Raw genomic sequence first — 23,298 nt, forward strand, 5'->3', positions numbered from 1 at the left:
CGGCAGATACGCAATGACGGTGTCAAGTTTGACGTACTTCAGTCGGTTCCCTTGTAGAGACAGAGATTGTAAAGCTGGCAAATTCCGCAGAGACATCCAGGACAGGATTTCGATGGAATTATAGCTCAGGTCTAAAGAGTACAGATACGGCAGTGGCGGAAAGGACAAGACATTTTTGATGTCATTGTTAGCGAGTTCGAGCCAATCAACACCGGACGGTATATCACTGGGCAATGTCATAAGGCCCAGTCTGTTACAGATGACTCTCGTACGCATGCGATCACGAAACACTAGATGTTTCTTTTTGACAACACATTGGTCTGGCAGACTACTACATCCTAATAACAACCAAGATCCAAGGGCAACAAGCAACAACAAACCACTTACAGTCATCTTTGGCTCAGGACGAAAAGACAGTTGTCACCACCTATACTGGCCTGCAATGTTTGACTTGTTTTCTCAAGCACTTTGCGCCACTCAACCTTTCTCGATTTCTCACCGACACTGTTTGGGAAGATCTACATCTGAGTGCACTGATTCTTTCTCTCTGTACAACTACTTAAATTACTAAAGTTAACCTGGATACATAAAAACATAACCAATGTCCTTGGCTATAGCAGACAATTCTGGAAAGCTGGAAATCATTTAATCTGCAAACATCAGTCAGAGGATTGGAATAGAGATAAGCTAGAAACTATGAGGGAAATGAAGAACTACAAAAAAGCCCTAGATATAGACTTCATGAGCAGAACCAGACATTTTGAAGCATAAGAGAGGAAGATGATGTACATAATTTACTCATGTACACCCGAATGATCTTTAGAGTACTCATAACACACAAGTTTTACTTCTTATTGCTAAGTTCTTATCAAAACTGTTTGAGGCTATTTTGTTTACTAGATATTATGTATCACGTCATATTTTTAACCAAAAATTACAGAAAAATACTTAGTTGTTTATTCCCGCCACGGGCCTCTCTAGATATGACCATCACTGTAACAGTTGTTGCTTTGGTAAAGATCTACATCTGAGTGCAAAGATTCTTTTATTTTGTACAACCAGTTCAATTTCGTAGTTAACCTGGATACATAAAATCATATATGGCCTGGCTATACTAAATGTCCTTGACTATAACAGACAATCATCATCTGACCCATGAGATCTGGAAGTCTTAAAATCTACGAGAGGATGGGAAATGAAAAACTACAAAGCCCTTATGGACTTCATGAGCATAAGAGAAGGTCTGAGGAAGATGATGTACATAATTTATGTAAATATGCTGTGAAAAGAAGAAGAAAACAACTGGAAAGGCAGGGAATCACAGAATGTTTCTCGCCCAGTATTTTGCATTACCATGAACTGACAAACTGGAGTGGTGTCAAGATACAACATTATAAGAAAAAAATGTGAAAAGAGTTTTAGAAAATGGTGTGAAAGGTTCAACTGAGGTCTCGTTGTAGTCCATAAAGTAGAATACCGGGACGTCTGTTTTGTAACCAACCTCTCTTAGAAATCAGGAACACTGTCAAAAAGATCTTATACGGATCCGATGGGACACATACGTGTAATTACAATGTATATTACATCCAATATGGAAAACATAATTATTTTTCTTTTCTCTTCTTTTTCTTTTTTTCTGTCAAACTATGCAAGCAGATGTAGGGTGACCTCCATTTTTTTACTCAAACACATATACCATAGATCAAGGTTAAATGGTATTAAAAGTATTGTGTGTGAGTAGTTCAGCAAAAGACACAAGGAAAACATTCTGGAAATGTTGCCTTTCTGGTGAACCCAGTATTTCGAGCCCTGACCTGCGAATCAGTAGGTTTGTGTGTGTGCCCATGACAAGCTTAACCGCTCCTTTGGGTATCTTCCGGGCTGATTGCTTGACGTATGTATGTACCACACAGGTGGCAGCCAGGGTGATTTCACAGAAGCCAAGTGTGACCAATGGAAACCTCCCAATGTCAGGGCCGATTACAACAGGTTGCCACACGCAGGGCACGAGTGTAGGAGGATTAAAGACAGTTACAACTCCGGGGGAGCGTTCTAAGGAACATCCGTCATTTCATACATCTCAGAGATTCTTTCCTACTCATTATTGCCACACTGTATACGTAATGTCCCCTGTTACATTTTGTATCTCATTAACTGGAAACAGTATTTACTGTAACAGTAAAAGGTAAAAATTCAGTTATTTCCTGACTTTTCTGACACAATGCATATTTTATTTTCATTTCCTAATGATAATTTTGGTTATAATCTTAATCCCCCACAAAATTGTTTCTGTCTTGTGATAACTGCTATTCCTATGTCATCAAGACAGTCCATCATCATTAGCCTCTACCAGGCTCCGTGGTTCGGTGGTCTAATTGTAGAAATTGGACCACCAAACCACGGAGCCTGGTAGAGGCTACATCATCATCATTACCTCCATGAAAAATAGAGATATTGTTTGGGTCTGTCTGTGTGTTTCTGTGTGTGTTTGCTTGCTTGTTATACTGTTTCCGGACTTCGTGGAGGTACTAGGTCTCTGAACTGTTGTTACTTTAGGTAACCAGTATCCCTTTCTTGTCATATTAGACAAAATGGCCCCTGACGAAGAAATCCAAGTAACAAGGAATGAATTTGAGCTTGCCTGCCCAAACATTACCCTTAGATACACACACAAGAAGAGGATGAATGCCAAGTCAGTGGCTATCTGATGTCTCCCCGAGAAGAGTCTGATGCAACGGAGACAAAATGTTCTTGGCTGCGACTCCTGTTGCCTAAGCCCAGACCTTTCATTAACCCTGCTGAGGAGATATCCCCGGCATTGGAAATGTCTTAGGAGGCTTAGCAGTTATTGGAAAAGGGCAGGGGAAGAGCAATGCAAGTTAATTCCCTCGGAAATCTTGATCAGAGGCCGCCCATTCCTAATGCATCCCCGATGGTGCAGGGATTGGAACTGTGCAGTTTTGTATGGATTGGTATTAATTCTGGGTGATCTTTGCCCCAGCACGGACTACAGCCGCAATAACGCAGCGTCCAGCTACGGCCATCTGCTGTAAAGTCTGACAAGTGGGCTTCCTTTGTGGAATCACCAATGCCGGAGGAGAGGTGGCAGGAATTGTAGAATCAGTGATGTAACCTTATTCCTTGCGCCTACAGAAAGAAATGATGCGTTTCTGGTTACTCGATCCTTACAAAATCCTGCCGACTGTAGCGTTTTTTTAATCCCTATCTGTCGGACCCTAAGGTTTTCATGATATCTGAAATTGGAATTAGGCAAAAAATGTTACATTTCCTAAGGCCTGACGGTTACCAAGATGACCTCTATTTTTTCACTTTGAAGCAATGTTGAAATTTTCAATGCAAAAAATTCTAACCAATTTTTTTTACTGGCCACCTCTTAAGTCTTTGTTAAGAACACTACTTTTTCAAACCCCTTTTTCAGGAGTTGGACAGTCAGAAATTTGGGAAGGTCCGGTTTCATGTCTTGGAAATTTTTTCTTTGATTTTCCCAACACCCATTTGAACTTTCAAGCTGTTTCGTTCAACTTCCCCAATATTGACAGAAGTTTGAACTGGGGACATTTTTACGAGTTTGAATATATATTTATACAATAGCTGTTCATTTCATATTTTTGTTGATTTGAGAAAATCATTTAAGAACCGGTAGATTTATAAGTCAGAAGAAAGGAACGCTCTTGACGTTGTCTTGACTACATGGCTGCCAACAAGGCAAGTGATGAATGTTTCCCTTCAGCAGTGTTTCTTGTACTCTCATACTATCAGTCTTTCCCACACATTTTGCTGAGATGCCCATCAATGCATAAAATATCAGGGCTCAAAATACCATAAATACATTAATTCATAAGTTATCTCTGATTAAGAGAGAGAAAAGCTGTTTATTGACTTAAAAACCTTTGGAGCTCAAAAGGCTGAATTTGTTATTTTCTTTACAGTGGACAAACAGCAGTATTTCAAATGCTAGCTTAACATCATTAAAAGTGTTCTGGTGACAAGATAACATCATTCTACTTCTTCAAAATATTTGACTTATGAGTGAAAAAGTAATGACATGCACAACAACCACTGCACAAATTACAAATTACACGCCCTCGTCCAAGAGCTTCACACAGTAAGGTAAGATGCTGTTTGTGAAACGAGCAGTTCTACGTCAGAACTTAAAAAATTTGTCGCTCTGTCTTTGTTAGTGTCCTATTATTATGAGTATCCCCCTGTGTAGATGGAAGCCTGGAGCTATTGTACTTCTGAGAGTTTATGAGATTTTGTGCAAATCGTATATAGGTAAAGACTTTGTAAGGACAAACGAGTGTTCATGGTGGTTTCAAGTTGGCGATAGCACTATGGTCACATACTCTACAGTTACTGTAGTGGAAACCCCACTGCCTTTACATATATCCACAACCAGTCAGAAATCAACATTCCTACTAGTGACTCGGCAAGGGTTCACTGGTAGACAGAAACGTACGTTGCCTCCTGAATTATTGCAGTGTGTTATGTATAATGCCTTAAACTGGCTTCAGTAGGTTAATCCGAAGCACTGCATTGGCTACAGCGTAAGACGGCCGGAAGGTGATCTACGAATTAAAGACGATTTATCCAACATCCGAGGTCACGGGTTCAATGCCTGCATGGCACGCACTGGAAGTTGTGTCCTTGGGAAAGGCACTAAACATTGACTTTCCTCACTCCACTCAGGTGTAAAAATGGATACGCGACTTTGGTTGGGGAGGTAAAAGGTAGTGGAAGGAGAGGGTTGGAATCCGGCTTCCAATACCATGCCCTAGTACTAGTAGTCAGTTGACTGAACAACCCATTGCCCCTATGATCTCAAAAAGGCTATCTGACAAACTTTACCAGTGAGTCCTTTATAATGTTGTATAGGAACTTGGGCATACTAGTAGTACTCTCTCTAAAAAAATAAGGGTATTGACTCTGAGACAAAAAGGCGTTGGCAGGAATAGGCCGTTGCTGTAGCCCCCAATAAAGCCGTGGTCGTTACCTGGCATTATGAAGCCATGTGTAATGGTGCGAAACATTTTGCTAAGCTGCACGACTTAAGGTCAGATCGAAGCTGCCCCCAATCTCTGCCCTCTGCCTCACCAGATATGTTCCCGAATAATTTGTTTCGCACAAGGCAGAGTTGGCACTGATTTGTATTGGGGCATCCGTCCGTATCAGTACGTCTGTTCCGGCATCTGTAAACCCCTTTAGTACTGGACTCAGATAAAGTCAAGTTGTGGTCGCCTCAACCAAGGATGGGTTGAAAGTGACAGTGATCAACAGAATTGTTACCATACATGTTTCCAATAGCTTCCTCTTCTGTTACTCATTGACAAGTGAATTCTAACAGTAACAGTGATGTATGTATTGAATACTTGTGTCAGGGACCCCAGCAGCAGTGTAATCAAACACTGGATACTACTAACTACTACAACTACTAGTTTGTAGAAGAGTGATACCTTTTCCTCATAGGTATAATTTGTTGAGTGATGATGATGGATTCTCCTGTCGAGTAGTTGTACTGTAAATGCCTTAAAGTTTCAAAGGGGAATAAAAGGAGTGTTGATGGTGGTTTTAAGTTCAGGATAGCTACATTACTGTAAAATAATGGACACACCATGCACTCACTCACTCACTCACTCACTCACTCACTCACTCACTCACTCACAGTGGTATGAAATTCTTACTTTTTTTTTGGTGAAAAATCATGAGACCAAAAACAGAACATTAAATCAATGGGAAAATTTCAAGACTTACAGTATTTCCCTTATTTTTACATGTCAAGAGCTGAATGTCATATGCCTCTATCCATGACAGCTTAATCGGAAGGCAAGTCCTGTTCAGTCCTCCATAGAGCCCTCTTATTGCATGTTGTGCAATATTCCATGCTTGGGTGACTCAAGAACGCAGGTTCCAGTGGGAGTTGATAAAAGAGGCATTTTTTCTGAATCAAAGTTGTACTGTAACGTCCAACACAATTTTTTATGACTGTCCAACTCCTGAATTCTCATTCCTTCATGAAGACTGGGGTTCAAGGAAATAGACTTTTTATAATAATTCAACTATTCGAAGAGGTTCTTTGCAATATCTAAAAAAAGTTTGAGGACCTCATACATCCATGAAATATTTCAATTAAAGCAAATGACATCCAGATTTACATAAATCACTCACATGTAGATGAATTATGGCAATGTTGTATCAATTACGCAAAATAGGGTTTATTATAGTTTAGTCATAAAATCATGAAAAATATTGGCACTGTACAATTTGCTCATTGTACACCTTGTATCATTGTACACATTGGATCATAGCATTTTGGGTACAAAAAATTAAAAAGAAACGAAAGTTCTGCTTCACTTACAGTGTCAATGATGAAAAATGTCTTGCACTAGAGAAAAACAATAATACTTCATTTATTAAGGGGCTAATTTATCTCATTAGGAAGACAGAATGTTTTCTTCTTTTGTCTCAATTTTATATGATATTGAACAGCCAGACAAGTGTGATATTGCTGACCAACTACCTAAAATGTGTGCTTAAGAATGTTGTTTTCCATGGTGCTGAAAAGCCATCAAGTAGAAAGACACACAATGTTCCTTCTTTTGTCTTACTTTTATGATATTGAACAGCCAGACAAGTGTGACTTTGCTGACTGACTACCTACCTAAAATGTGTCTTAACTTAAAGAATGTTGTTGTCCATGGTGCTGAAAAGCCATCAAGTAGAAAGAACCTTTGCTTCATAGGCCATACAAGGGATGATCAATAAGATCACAGCCTCACTCAGAAATAAGATGCAAAACTCAAATTTTGATGCGTAGTTATGAATTAAAAAGCCTTTTTTGAATTTCTATTGTTTTGCACGCGACACACAGTAATGTTAGGTGAGAGAGAAGGAAAAACCTTGAACAATTCCCGTGTGACCTGAGGTGTGCAGGTCAACTTTAGGGCTCGTGACATAGCATAGCAGCTACCACACAAAGCATAACCTTAGAGGTAAATACTGTATGATCTTTTTTTACCACTGTTGCAAGTACTACATGCTACTATGCATTATACTGCCAACGAAATCCTCCTTTCCTCTCCTACTGAGAAGTATAGATTCCCACAAATTTGCAGTACACATCTTTCTGTACTTTGCCAAATAGACATTGCCGCTAGGGTAGACTAAGATCCATCCTCATTTATAGTTTCTGTTTTCTTAGAACTGTCTCTTGGCAGTGAGGGTTGGAACAGACTCAAATCGTGAATAAGGTGGATCTCAGGCTGTACACATTACTTACCACATAGATGAATTGTGGCAATTATGCATTAATTATGCAAAGTAGGGTTTATTTGCATAATTGTAGTTGCATGTAAGTCCTATCATGAAGAATACTGGCATTGTAGAATTTGCTCATTGTACACCTCATTTCATTATGGTATGTCAAGACAAAATATACAAGAAGTGCAAGTTCTGCTGCAGTACCAATGTCATACACTAGGGGGACCCGAATCAATCTTGACCTTCAACTCTACAACCCCTATTTACATACCAAATATCATTACAATGCATCCAAATAGAGGTCCCCACAAATTGATGACAATTTGCAGTACACTCCTTTCTGTACTAAGCCAAATAGACATTGCAGCTAGGGTAGAACAAGATCCATCCTCATCAATTATAGTCGCTGTGTCTGTTTTCTTGGAACTGTTTCCTGGCAGGGAATGTTGGAATTTGAAGTTCTTGGAAAAAGCTCTGATAGTGAGCAAGATTGATCTCAGGCTGTAGCTAGAGACATTTTCAATCATTAATTTGGTCATCCATCAATTTGTTGTGACTTCTGAAAAAAAAACATTGAGTAAGAACCAATTGGGATTAATTTATCATGTCCCAAAGTACTTTTGAGATGTTCACAACCACATGTTTGTTGTTTTCATTCTGCAGAATACAGGGTTAAAATAAACATTCAAACACAGTTACGGTACATGGAACATACAGGAAATATATTAAAGTTAACTTGAGAACAAATTGGATTGTGTTCTTAAAGATAGGTAGACTGGATAGCAATTTGATGTTGGGTAGTAGGATGTTCAAGTGTTGCTGGCACAGTACAGAGATGGGGTTGCTTTCTGTTGTTTGTTTTTCGGTTTGGGGGATTTATTGAATGTTATAATAAGTGTAGATGTTTTGGGGTTCATGACTGACAAGTACTCTGACAAACATATTAACTCTGATGATAAATTTGCCATGTTATTTGATTCTTAGTTGCCCAATTTGTGTACTCTACGTATAGATACAGACAGACACAGATGTCACGTTCCGCACACAGAGTATCCACTTCATCCGGCCCGCACGGCAGATACATTGCCCTTGACAAGGTGTAAATGGAACTCTCATTTACATCGGAGCTAGTTTGCAGATATCCGCATAAAAGCCACTCTCGGATGGAGCCATCAGATTGCGCGCATGGCTGCGGCAGTTATGGACAAGTTCTTCCCCATCTATACACATAAGTGTTGAGACTGGATGGATAGTTTCTACGAGTGCAGCACTCCATATCAGGCTTTCCTCTAGGGTGCAGTCATGTCTCTGCATTGCAAGCCATTAAAAGGGTTTGCAGAAGTACGGATTACGTATCTTGATGCACTACAACTCGGGTACGAGTAGTAGTTACTCTACTAGTATGTCCTTGTTCAACCTCTCATTTGGTAAAGACAATTCAGGGCTCAAAATACCACCTGCATATGCAGGTTAGTGCAAGTAAAATTGGAGCTGTGCATGTATTTCTGGTGTCTACCTGCACCTAACCTGCACTGGTCCATGCACTGGTTATAGACTGTTACCACCTATAAAGTATAGAAGAAGAAGTAGCAATGGTTCCTGAACTTAGTATGATCCATACTTCCTAAATTTAGAGTGGTGCAGGTAAAATTTGTCTGCTGCAGGTAATTTTCAATGTTACCTGCACCAGTGCAGGTATGCAGAAAAAAGTATTTCGAGCCCTGCAATTTCACATGTGAAACTAGAATACTTCATAGAAGTACTGATTATGTATCTTGACACGCTACGAGTAGATACCCTATGTCCATGTTCATCTCTCATCTAAAAGACATCACATGTGAAACTAGGCTACTTTGCAGGCAAGTACAATCATGTTTACCCTTACATGGTCTAGCCTAATTACCAAACTGCTGTTCTGTTTGTTTTTACTCAAAACACATTCATGGTGACCAGCCCCTCCAGCTCTGTCCTGCCACTTGCTACATAATGCAATCAAATAACTCAGCATGTCTGTTATTTTACCACTGTTTAACCATGGTGCAGATCATTGACCTTCTTAGTTTGAAATGGAAGGTGAGAAAGAAGAAACGTAGCAAAAACAATATGTCCTCTTCCATTTGTAAAGTTTAACAAATCAATTTCGATGTCAACCCTGGTAGTGAAATATAAAGCCGGACCAGTTTAATCGGGAGTTATTCAGTGTAAAGTCAGGTTCTGCGGATCCATAATCCAACCTCTGGGAATGGAATAAATCATAGAGGTCTACAATATACTCCCTACCAGTCAGCGATTTGATTATGTGCTGCCCAAGGAGTGTGTGATATTTATAAGGTGGTATATGAAGGCATGTAAAGCCAGGGTGTAGGTCAAATGGAAATCTGTCAAAACCTGGCCAGTGGAGGCCCATAATGGGGTTTAAACGCAGTAAACATCAGTTCAAGGCACGTCTCATGGTGTTGGAAAACCCCCAGATGGGCACAAGGGATGTTATGTCATCAACATCAAAATGAGGTCCCCTACACTTTAAATGGGTTAATCCATCTCACTGATTGAAGCATAGGTTGACCAGGCTCATGAATGAGTAAGAATTGCTTTCTGGATAATGCATAATATTAGATATTAGATATTCAGTGCACAGTAACTATGTAATACAATGTCATGTAATTGATGATATTCTTAGATTACCACATATTGCCACATATTGGCAATAACATGAAATTATATTAATGATACATAAAAAAATAGTATGATTCTGCTGTTTCAGGTTCTTAGATTTAGATTAATTTCAACATTATTCATTGTTAAGTTAACAGGGCTAGCCCTTTGTAATAAACCTTGGGCATGTTGCATATCAGATTCTCTGGATGCATATCTTTATACTGTGTTAGCCATTATACAAGTACTAGATAATATCAAATCTTAGTTTTGCAAACTTAAAAGTTTTTTTATAATAGTCTTCACAAAATTATCTAACGTCAGTGATACAATTTTGATTCAATGTACAGTTGTATATCGTGCATCAAAAAGAAAAATGACGAATTTCCATAGTTTTATATTTATGCATGCCAAATGTTCCACTCTAAGTCTAACCCCAGTTCAAGGAATGCTAGAGCAGTTTCTGGCAGAAGTGATTTTGTACCCAAAGGTTGTGGAATAAATGAATGTCAAAACATGAGAAGGTCAAGTTAGTAATGCACCAATGACTGGAGCCCCCTCTATTTATCAATTTTGTCCTTTAGAGTTTCTATATTTAGCAGGGAGGAGAATTGCTATGCTGTTACCCTGTTTGTTACGTAACCTTATTTCCAATTTTTGAAAAAAACTTCGCTGTCAGAGGAAAAGAAATTGGACAGGCTAGGCTTTTAGTCAGAAATACAATAAGCAGATGAAATTAACATAACAAATATCATCCAAAAATAATTTCATCAAATTGGTAGAATATAGGATATGAGAATTCTTTTCACACAACCTGTAAGTACTCAGGGCTTCTAACTGGAGTTCTGCTTCTTGCCACTATTTGTAGCATTGTAGTATGATGTAGATGGCGCTTTTGCTGCGAGAAAAGAATCCCAAACGTGGCTAAGTTTTTTTTTTGTACCAGCAATCAGAGGGGAGCCCACTGCAGAGGATCGTGAGGAGCTCCTGTCCCTGTTTGATTTTGTTGCCAAGGGAACCATCCCCATGGCTTGTATCCCCCCTCGTCCTGGGGCGCCACCTACATCGGCTACATATGGCAGCGATAAGCAGAACTCCAGTTAGAAGCTCTGAGAAGGTGTCACCAAATGTAAGCAAAGTGAGTACTTATACTGGTTGAGTATAAAGAATTCTCCTGTATTGTATACCAAGTATCATAATGTATCCATCCACAACTTTCTCAAGGTATGTTGGCAACAGATCTAGACAGACACAAACACGCAGAAATTGCACCCCAAGCAGTTACCTCTTTGATAAATAACATGATGATTATATGAAATTGATATGTAGTTGTATCAAGCAAAATCTAATATGATCTAACCTCAAGGTTTATCTTTAACATTCTCCTGCACTAACTATTCAAACATAGAAAAAAGTTGTATCATTCGCCCATACTTATTTTAACAGTAGAAGCCAGTTAATTGTACAACTGTTACAGATAACTGTATACTTTTTTCTAATTGCACAGAATCCAAAAGTCCCATAGTGAACAGTCCAGCTGAATAACTTTGCTTTGTTGCACCATCCGGATAATTTCATAAAATGTGCTGGCAGATGGGGAGTGCAATTAAATGGCTTTTACTGTATTGCACATTATCAACAGATAACTGCATACATTTGCTAATTGCACAGAATCCCAAAGTCCCATAGCAGCCTTGTCAAAACTAGGCGGCAGGCGCGATTTTAGCCGCCTACTTACATTTTTCCAGCCGGCTACTTTGGGGTAGAATTTCAAAAAATAAAAGTTTAAGTCCAGTGCTCCCCGTTACAAAATCCCCCAGTAATTTGTTTTGATAAACCTCTGGCAGTTTTCTGATAGTTGGCCCCCGGTTATGGGCCATAGCGGGGAACCTATGCTGAATTTTTTTGAAATTCAGGATTTTTTTGTCAATTCAAAGTTTAAAGATAACAATAAAAGTTACCCAAAATACACCCTCAAACCATATTTAGGGGTCTAAATTTAAAAATTTTCCCAGGGGGAGGCCCCCCAGACCCCCCCTACGGGACGGACCTACCCCCCGCTCGCCACTCCGTGGCTCGCCGCAAGCCGCTACGCGCCTTGCCTGCTACTTTCATATATTAGCCCCCTACTCTAAAAGTTTGTGACAAGGCTGCCATAGTGATGTGGTCCAACTGAATAACTTTGCTTTGTTGCACCATCCGGCAATGTACATGATTGTACAACAAAAAATGCTGTATGTCCTGACACTGTGCCTACATTTGTACTAATGTCTGCCTCTCGCTGCAAATAGAATTTTGGCGTCACATACTTCTGCCGGCTGTATGTCATCTATCCAACTTTGCCAAATGTGACATTTAAAACTAGTTTTCCTCCCTTTCTCATCAGAATCCGCCTGTCACCTTCGCTTTGGAAGGTCGGCGCGCCGGGCAGATCCAATCTGTCCGCGCAGAGCGTCCGCACACACACACGAGCATTACCGCCGAACAAATGAAGCACCCTAACTCCCATTTTCACAGATAGTTGCCTTTCTCCGGCTCCACTTCACCTTTTATGTTGCCACTGTTAATCCTGGTAGCAGGATGGGATCTTCTGTCCATTCAGCCAAACAGCTTTGAAGTGCGGGCCGTCTATATGTCAATCGGGGGAATGTGAGGAGCATTTGTTAGCGACGGGCTATCAGTACTCTTTATCTGCGAAGCGCCACATTTATACATAGCCGTTGTCTCTGGAATATTGCGCAAAGAAAGGCTGGACGGCGTATCGGCGGACATTAGCGCACACTGTTTCGACAGGATAAGCTTTTTATTCCCAGCTCGATGACTAGATATGATCAGTTTTATAGGAAGATGCCACATTCGTGCTGACAAACATTGTTACACGATATGCGGGAGCCAGATGGACAATTGGCCAGACAAAAAGAGATGTATTGTACAGATACAGCGTAAGCTGTAGTTTCCAGCCAAGTGTACATCCTAATTTGAAGATTATAAAGCACAGGGATGTCCACCATGTATGTGGATAGAGATGTCATTGGCTATTGGCTTTCCTGAGGCTTTCAGAGGCTGTACCTATTGTTCTAGGACGTCCCTGTAGCTCAACTGGTAGCAGCCTCACAGTTAGGGTCCTGGTTCCAATTAGTTAGTAACTCAGGGAGACCCTAGTTCAATTCTGGTAAAGGTGTCCTGGTTGGCGCTTCACCTGTCTTTGAGAAGGGACATGAAATGGGGGTCCTATGTTTGAGAGATTACTTAAGCATGATAAATTAAAGGGGAAGGGCTAGCATTCCCTCAAAGACAAAGAAGAAGAAGAATTTGGTATACTATGTTCTGTCTTTGTAACGACTACTGACCAACTTAGATTTAATTATGAAGGGAACCTTATTTTACCGAATTTTTCCCCCAGGCTTGCATCAGTTTTGGGGTGCCCAGACTGATGTCATCCATATAATCAAATCAGTATGGCCTCCCATGGAATCACTTCCAACTGTATATGGAAATTCAGCCTATCACTCACTCATCAGGAAAAGGAAGAGTAAGAGACAGCCTCCACAAAACAGAGGACCCTATCTACCGGTGAATCACCCGTGATGGTATTGGGGACATAAGCCCGAATTGGAAACGTGACTTTTTGGATCTGTGAAGGTTGCTGACAGGGCATTAGTTGGACAGTAATGGTGCCATCAAGAACTGGACACGTAACATAATTGTGAGGAAGAGACTTACGTCAGTGCCTTTGTAGTGTTGCGTTATGACGGAGTTTACGTCTTTTTACCCATGACTGATTCAGTTTGACATTACTGTGCCAGTTGTGCTAACTCCACTGCCATCGTGACTAGGGGTGGGGTACAAAAAAATTTTTGTTGTTGTGTTGGACCGGTCCAGAAAAACCAGACATGCGAAAAATTCAGTGGACCAGATCTTGGACCGATTACCAAATGAGCAAATTGTATCATCAAACATTCACATGTTTGGGGGCTTACCGGTTCAGGAAAATAACAAACGCAAAAGTAGTAGATCAGATTTGATACTCACTTTTGCACAGTTTCTGCATTGTACACTTAAACTTGGCTAGGCAGTTAATTTTGTCTACATGAAGATTGCTTTTGAGTTTTGCCCATCCACAATTGCACGTTTGCACAGACCAGGTCTGCACCTGGACCTGATCCTCTGGACCAGAACCGGACCTGTACCAGGTACTGGTACCCATTCCTTATCTGGACTGTTATGAAACACAACTCTCTCTTTTTTGTCCCATATTTCATAGGAAAGTGGAAATTTTTGACTTTGTAATGGCTGAAATTGTGCCTAAGGAAATTCATTTTTATGTCATGAAGTTCATATAGGAAACCTCAATAGGGAAGGACGAGGTGAAAATGTTTTATACGACCTGACAAGAAAATTCCCGTCCCAGGACAGAGAAACAGATCTTGAGACAGTGCTGGACGCAATTCAAATAAAAGCATGCATATGGCATCAATAAATTTTTGCTTCCCAAAGGTGCTTAAATTCTTCATACGATTTAACCAATCAAGCATGATAAATGATATTCAGCATAAACTGATATCTCTGTATCTTCTTTGCATTTCTGAAAAGAATTGTAACTTATAAAATTAATGAATCAATGACTTAACTTTATAGCTCAACAACTGTACATGGTACAATGTACAATATAGCAACCACTGTTAAGCAACAATACTAACATTGACTGCTGATATGTTACAGTCTTAAACCTTATTCTAAGCAATGACATATCAAACCTATAAACACAAGATTACTGTTGTTTAACAAAATTAAAATAGGTTCAAGAAGATGTCATGTTTAAAGATGTTTTCTGTGGTCATCCAAATCGTATTTCATAATTCATTTTAAAATTTCTTTTTCCAAGCTGCTGTCTCTCTCACATTTTTCTCAGGCCCATGCACATATGCATGTAAGTTATGCAATGAGCAGACACCAAGTGAACTAAGTGATCCATGAACTTTCTGAAGATATTTGAATGCCTGGAGCCCTCGTCCCTGACAGGAATAACAATTACCTAAAGAGCTGTAAACAGTCTATCGCTTATACACAGTCTTAGAATGTGTGATGAATTCCTATATAAATGATGTGTTTAGTTTTTCCATTATTATAAAATGTTGACTGCATATTAATGTCTTATAGGATTTTTATTTCCTTTCCTAAATTGCAAAGTAATGAGCATTGTAATAGCTGTCTTCTATATGTAAGGCTCTAAATGTACTTAAAGATTTTATTCAGTATCATCATTTTATTTCAGTATGCCAGAAATTGATTATTAATTGGAGGGTCCAAATTTTTCTTTCCTTCTGGAAGACAAGAGCTATCTAGCAAGTTGAGCCAAAAATTATACATGTAGCATGTCTAGATCCTGATGTATAAAAACCGAAAGCTCTGCTGCAGTACCATCTGCTGCAGTACAATCTGCAAGGGGGCTCAAACTCTATTTTGAGGTCTTATGAACATCTATCCACTAGAAGACAAGGACAGACTGTCAGAATATCATGTCATGTAAGACAAGGTTTTATTAAGATGATGAAATTAGTAGCTGGGTGTGTAGCTGCATAGTTTGTGGAAGATTATGGTATTTTTACAATCATGGATACATAGTACATGGCTTTTGTATGCTTACTTTACTCTTCTCAGTAACTTCACAGTTCTGTGAACAGGGTCGACAGAGATTGACTGAAAATTTAGAGGCGTAAGTCCCTATAGTTATTACAGTGTTGGAAGTAAAGTTTAGCAATTTTTCTACAATGTATTCTACCAACACAGATGAACTTTCATGCTATATTAAAGTCTGTTTGAGTTTTTTTGATTTAGGTAAAATTTACGGGGAAGCTGCCTGGTTACAAAAAGAAAAGGCTTCTTTGGCAACAAACTTTTCCTCCGAGGTGTAAGCCAAAAAAAATGTCCATACAGAACTCCTAGAAAGTGTGGATGAGCCTCTACAACTGGATTTTGCAGACTACCTGAGATTTACAATGTCTATTTAAGTTAAACTAATGTGTAACATCATACAGTCTAGTCTCCCCCGGCTGTGTCGTCCTCCATGGCCATGATTTACACCGAATCTGCTCTGTCTCAGACATGCTGACTTGCTTCCTCCCAATTTGCAGTAATGGCGACATTTTCCTTGCGCGAGAAATGGGGTCCATCCGTCACGCAAGGCTTATGAATGGAAGTTTGTTTAACGTCAACAATACCGCGCCGAGTTTACGACAAAATAAAACCTGCGGGATTTTATCTCCGCTTGTCAGCTGTGGTGACTGGAGTTTGTAGTTGTCTCTTTATTTCGAAGTTTCCCGTAGCCACGCCATGCCGTGGTAGTAAAAGCTATGTTTTTTATATGCGGAGCAAAGGCAGTTTGACAGGGTACACAGCTAAGGGGCTAATTCTGAATGTTCAGAGAAGAGAGGAAATCAAATAGATGTGAGATGGAAGGCAATCAAATTGACAGTAGGCATTACAAGTCACTTAGGAGGGATAGCACTACCTCGTGTTGTAAAATATTTAAGTGTAGCCTTGGGAAGGCCTGGCCTAGAATCATGTCATTTGTAGAATCAACATTGGCAATTGGAGGAAATTATTTTACCTTCGTATTACTGGTCATAAAAGTGCTCAAACGGAACTGTGGGGAATGGAATAGGATGGGGCGAAAGAAAATTTATTGTAGAGGAGGGTTCACAATTTTTGTAAAGCAAATATAGGGGTCAGACATAGAAGGCCAACATTGCACAGTGCAACCTTGGCATAGAGTACTGAAGACATCACCACAGTGCGCCTATAGGGGGGCCAATATTCTGCCCCGGGAAATTGTGAAATTCATAACCCCATGAAAGACTGCATTAATTTTAAAGGAACAAATTTTCTGAGCTTTTCCTCTGATAAGCTGCCTTATTTTTTAAGCCAGATATGATTTTTAATAAGGATTTACAAAGGGACACAGAATTTCCCCCCAAAAGAATTTAGTGTCAGTGACTCCAGCCTATGCTCATTGAAAGACAGCATCAGGGCCAAAATCATGGGGGGTCAAACCCACAGCGAATCAAGGGGTTGCCCTTTGACTGAACTTTTGAACCTGACCATCTTTTCCACAGTCTGCAGACCTTGATCAATTAGGGAGCATAAAAAAAGTTAGAATGGGAGACTTGTGGTACTTGAAGGAAAGTGGGTGAAAGGTAGCAGACTTTTAAGGCTTGTTTTGTCCATGACATTCATCACATGTGTTTTGAGTCTTCGCTATGGTACAAACCCTAAGTCAAACAAGGCATCTCTTAAAGTCTGAGCTCATCTCAGAGCTTGCAAAGTTAGTTGTTAGACCATGTGCAATTGTTGGAAGTGTTGTGCACCCCCATAATGCCAGCAGTAGTCATGATCTGTGGAAGTGTGAAGTCAGCTATCCGCATTGCTGGTTGCCTGAAAACAAGGGCCTATTTAAAGAAATTGAAGAAACTTTTATATGTTGTCAATGAGACTTTTACTATAAGTAAGGACCAGTACAGGCAACGCAGCACCGACAGAGAAACACAGTCAGCACCAGGCACAGGTAAACACAGTCAGCACAAGGAACAGGAAAATACAGTCAGGACAAGGGGCAAGGAAAACATAGTCAGGACAAGGGGCAGGGAAACACAGTCAGCACCAGGGACAGGGAAACACAGTCAGCACAAGGAACAGGGAAACACAGTCAGCACCAAGGACAGGGAAACACAGTCAGCACCAGGGACAGGGAAAATCTGTCAGCACCAGGGACAGGGAAACACAGTCAGCACTAGGGACAGGGAAACACAGTCAGCATCAGGGACAGGGAAACACAGTCAGCACCGGGAACAGGGAAACACAGTCAGCACCAGGGACAGGGAAACACAGTCAGTACTAGGGACAGGGAAACACAGTCAGCATCAGGGACAGGGAAAAACTGTCAGCACCAGGGACGGGGAAACACAGTCAGCACCAGGGACAGGGAAACACAGTCAGCACTAGGGACAGGGAAACACTGTCAGCACCAGGGACAGGAAAACACTGTCAGCACCAGGGACAGGGAAACACAGTCAGCACCAGGGACAGGGAAACACAGTCAGCACTAGGGACAGGGAAACACTGTCAGCACCAGGGACAGGAAAACACTGTCAGCACCAGGAACAGGGAAACACAGTCAGCATCAGGGACAGGGAAACACAGTCAGCATCAGGGACAGGGAAACACAGTCAGCACCGGGAACAGGGAAACACAGTCAGCACCAGGGACAGGGAAACACAGTCAGTACTAGGGACAGGGAAACACAGTCAGCATCAGGGACAGGGAAAAACTGTAAGCACCAGGGACGGGGAAACACAGTCAGCACCAGGGACAGGGAAACTCAGTCAGCACCTGGGACAGGGAAACACAGTCAGCACCAGGGACAGGGAAACACAGTCAGTACTAGGGACAGGGAAACACAGTCAGCATCAGGGACAGGGAAAAACTGTAAGCACCAGGGACGGGGAAACACAGTCAGCACCAGGGACAGGGAAACTCAGTCAGCACCTGGGACAGGGAAACACAGTCAGCACCAGGGACAGGAAAACACTGTCAGCACCAGGAACAGGGAAACACAGTGAGCACCAGGGACAGGGAAACACAGTCAGCACAAGGAACAGGAAAATACAGTCAGGACAAGGGGCAAGGAAAACATAGTCAGGACAAGGGGCAGGGAAACACAGTCAGCACCAGGGACAGGGAAACACAGTCAGCGCCAGGGACAGGGAAACACGGTCAGCGCCAGAGACAGGGAAACACGGTCAGCGCCAGGGACAGGGAAACACGGTCAGCGCCAGGGACAGGGAAACACAGTCAGGGACAGGGAATCACAGTCAGGAACAGGGAAACACAGTCAGCACCAGGGACAGGGAAACACAGTCAGCATCAGGGACAGGGAAACACAGTCAGCACCAGGGACAGGGAAACACGGTTAGTACCAGCAATGGAAATAGTAACAGGCACATAGAAGAAAAAAATAAAATATTCACTTGAAATTAAAATTTGTCAATGATAATGCCCTCCTCTATTGTGCCATATGCAGAAAGCAACAAGTGTATAGTATTAGGGTAAACACTCTATTATCCATATGCTCTTGGGATGTCAGACAATCCTACTTTAAATCCAACACGGATGTGAATGGGATTTGATGGGGGATTGTATGTGGGATGCTAGCAGCTTATGGTGTAATTCTCGCTCCCATGTGTTTTATCTTTCTCAGAAATACCTTATGTAAGATAAGCTACTGTAAATACTTTTAAGTTTGCAGGGATTTACTTTTGCGGCATGGAACTCGATCACAGTGGACCAGGTTTTAAGTGTGCAATAGCAATAGTCACATGCAGTAATGGAAACTCAATTGATTTGCAGTCAAGGTGTCACTACGCAAACTGCAAACATAAGACCAGTGTTCTAGCCAGCCTGGAATTTTTTTTCCGTCCCCAGGATTTTGAAATTTGAAATCCTGTGGAGTGGCAATGGCTCGATGATCCCTGTGGGGTGGGGTCGGTGTCTGGGGGCGTGTTTCCTAAATGGGACATCAAGGCACTTCATACAAATAGCCTCACTCCACCCAGGTGTCAAAACCTGGTGGATACCTGGCTTCAGTTTGGGAAGTTAAAGATTATGTGGGGAGAGGGATTGGTTCTGCCTTCCAGTACTATGGCCTAGACACTGTGGGTATATAACAACCCACTGTGGCTAATCTACTGCCTTGAAAAAGGCATATGAGACTACCTTTACTAAGGCCACACCAATTTAGTTTGTTGGTTCTCGGATTTCCCGAAAAATTTTTAGTCCCAAGAAAAATGATATAGGTTTTGCTATCGAGACCTTTAAAAAACCCCATTCCAGGGGCACATACTGCTGATAAACCAATCAAAGCGCTTATTTGCAGTCACATGATCACAACAGTGGTATACATCAGAGCAAGAGATTCATTGGATAAATCATGCCATGAAAAGCTGAAAACTTGAGTACTTAACTTGTTTTTTGTGTTATATAAGTTCACCACAGACTTTTTGCAATTTTTTTTTTTTTTTGACCAACCACCCCAATATTTTTCTGAAAAAGTCCGAGAACCAAGAAATTGAATTGGTGTGACCTAAGTTTGCCTTTTGTCAATGTTGTCCTGAGGTCAGTTGAGGTGAAGTTACTGTGTTTTAGCTTCAGTTGAGTTAACAAAACCTTTTATGCGTAAATTACCTAGTCCATCATTTGCACATTTAGTCCCTGGACACGCCACTGAAGCTAGTCCACTATAGGGGGTTGTCATCTATAATTATAACACCTGTCCTGAAGATAATGGCTTGTTCTGACAGTTGTTGAAAGAAAGATCACTTTAACCCAGATCTGTCAATATGTGAAACAGTAGATGTGGTCATTAACGTCATATATCAGATCAGCGATGGACCGTCAACTGTTATCGTTATGTAATTTTTTATAACATTCTGCTAAAGCCTTTTAACACTGGTATTAACTGTTCACAAAACTGAATTTCATTGATCTTTCACAATTGCACCAGTGCGTGTTACAGTTGCGTATTAAAAACTAATCAAACACTGATGCAGACAGCGCAGCAAAGGCCGGCCATCCTGTTCGACAAATGGCGTCCGTGCATCGAAAGGGAAAGTTATTTAAATTTGCATGAAGCAGGGCGGACAGCGGATAATGAAGAACAAATAAGGAATGTGGCGGGGGAGACGGACAATACAAGCTGCCATTAATCATGTCATGATTCCACCGTATGCCACACTAGGAAAGTACACAAATGTTGACAGTTAATTCCACTGTAACTTTAACTTATAACTTATATTCTTTTTTAAGATCAGGATACTTAATTAATCTAAGGCATAAAATTGATATTTTAGGTACACTCTTTTTCGGAAATATTCAACTTTTTAGGAATGATAGGACTTACTTCCTCTTTTACTCATAAGAAGAAATTTATTGCACAACAGTTCTACATGGTACATTTAATTTGTATGAAAACCACTTGAATGTATAATATCATATATTACACAAAGTACGAAATAGAGGACTTCTAAAGAATGAAACTCAACATCCTAGTTATTATCATAACAATAAGGGCTAACGTTTTAAGTCTTTAATAGTGTTACTAGGGCTAATCATAAGTTTCGGTATTCTGTATAACAAATAAAGCAGTTTATTAAAGATCTGCCTATAGCATTGAGTCCCTTGGCTTGAAATCTGTTACTGTTACTATATACTGTATAAGACGTAATGAAAGATGGAATACCACAATGACTTGATTTAAGATAGTGTACCCCAAAAGACTGTCAACTTATATTACATACTTCCACACGAATTGTCACAAGAGAACGAAAAAAGCATGGAAGATATCACGATGCTCCTTTTACTACTGGGTAACATGTACAGGTATGTCTCAACATGTGCACCATAGAGGATATTTCAAATGTCAGACTTATTAACAGAGTGAAATAACGACACCACAGTACATCCCTCCGGTAATACCCGACTTGTCTGTCTCTCATACGCCTTGAAGTACGTGATAAAATATCTCAATGACAAACGTGTTATGTGAAGGAGAAACCTTGTGATGAACATGAGCAGGCAATAATGTAGCAATTAAGCTGTAAAATGTGGAGATTGTTAGATTCCAGGCTGTACTATAATAATACAGTGCCGTAATAAGACTGTCATAAATTACCCAATTCGTTACCTGGTGCCAGTTTTACGGTTTCATGCTGTGTAATGTTATTGTTTTTTGCCAAATTTAGTCTTTGTTTTTGTTGTTGAAAATCATAACAGACAATATTATTCACAATTCATGGAGAGACCACTACTGAGTATGTTTTCTCCCCACATGTGAAACAATTTTTAATAATACATCAGATTCTGATAAATGATTAAGTGTAAACATAAAACATACATGTAAAGACATGGCAGTATAATAGAAAGTGTACCAGTTATTATTGCCGTTGAAAATGGAATCATTGGTTTCTGTGTAAGTCTGACATGGATGTTTGTGTTTCCAGATACAGATACAGCATAACTCAAGAAACCTTGGGATTTGAGTGGGTATGAAGAAGACAAAGGTCAAGGTCTACTAGTATTGTGGCGTATGACCTTGTTTTTTGGCGGCACTGTCTGGATCAGAAGGGAACTAAAAGTTAAACAGCCAGCATCATGCATATTGACTGTTACCTAGTATATGTAGATGTGTGCCATTTATTTAAACTTAGTAACATACTTTCATGAAAAATAACTATCACAATATAATTCAATTATTAATGTCATGACATTTGAAGTTCAAGGTCTTACCCATACCATGCAAGGTTGTCTGTTTCAGGTATTTTCTGAATAAATATTTTTTTCTCTAGCATAATCATCGTCAGTGTTCAGCTGAAAAATATGACACAGATCTGTAATGCGATGATGCATTGTGACAAAGTTTAAATATACCCTGCAGCAATGTAGTAGCGGGATAGAAGCAATATGTTAACATTACATCTAGATCCACAAGGATTACATGATTTGCATATTAAAGAGCATAATTTGTCTCACTGGCAAATTTTTTTCAACATCCATAACTTTGCTGACCTCCAGTGAAGAGGCCAATCTTACACATACATCATAAATGTCACAAGACAAGCCTTCATGGATCACGTCAGACAATGTGTACTGTTACAGGTACAGGAATCAGTTTTAGAATGCGGGTAGGGACCGATATATCGTACAGGTGCAAAACCATTTTTTCTTCTCAGACCTGTCCAAAAAAACAGACCTGAAACAAATTAGTGGACCAGATTTTGTACCAATTAGAAGTTGAACACTGACAATATATTGTTGGGCTTCCACATATTTTGGGGCTTACCAGTCGGACTAAAGGAAATAAAACAAGAGCAAAGGAAGAGTTACTTGTCATTTCTACCAACGCTAGTGGGAGTTGGATACTCCACCAAAAAGAATCCTTTGTAGCAAAATGGACCATAATTGTTTTGAGTATCGCCTAGTTTTAAGTTTTCACAGTCAATCAGGTTCAGATCTGGATCTGATCCCCTGGTAGGACCTGACCTGAATTTTATGTACCAGTACCCACCCTATATACAATGTCATGTACTCAGTGACAGAGGTTTAGTTTCAGGTCCACACCTGTACTCTTACCTGAACTATTTCACAAGCTTAGGAGCATTTTGCTCTTCAATAATGACAAAAACGATAATGAACTCATCTGTTGACAACTTGAAAAAGTTTCTTCAAAGTTTCAATCATAACGGATGTAGTTTTGGCCCTAACTCTCATAAGACTCCTGGATCTCAATTATCAAAGATGCTGCTTTAAATGTAA

At 40.3% G+C, this 23,298-nt stretch overlaps 1 long non-coding RNA gene across 1 annotated transcript in view; it reads left to right on the plus strand.

The window, feature by feature from the left end:
* LOC118408412 overlaps positions 1-23,298 on the plus strand; it is a 35,149-nt gene that overhangs the window by 11,189 nt on the left and 662 nt on the right. The window lies entirely within an intron of this gene.

This window comes from Branchiostoma floridae, unplaced genomic scaffold (genome assembly GCF_000003815.2).
Source record: "Branchiostoma floridae strain S238N-H82 unplaced genomic scaffold, Bfl_VNyyK Sc7u5tJ_1583, whole genome shotgun sequence".
In the NCBI taxonomy this organism is placed as follows: domain Eukaryota; kingdom Metazoa; phylum Chordata; class Leptocardii; order Amphioxiformes; family Branchiostomatidae; genus Branchiostoma; species Branchiostoma floridae.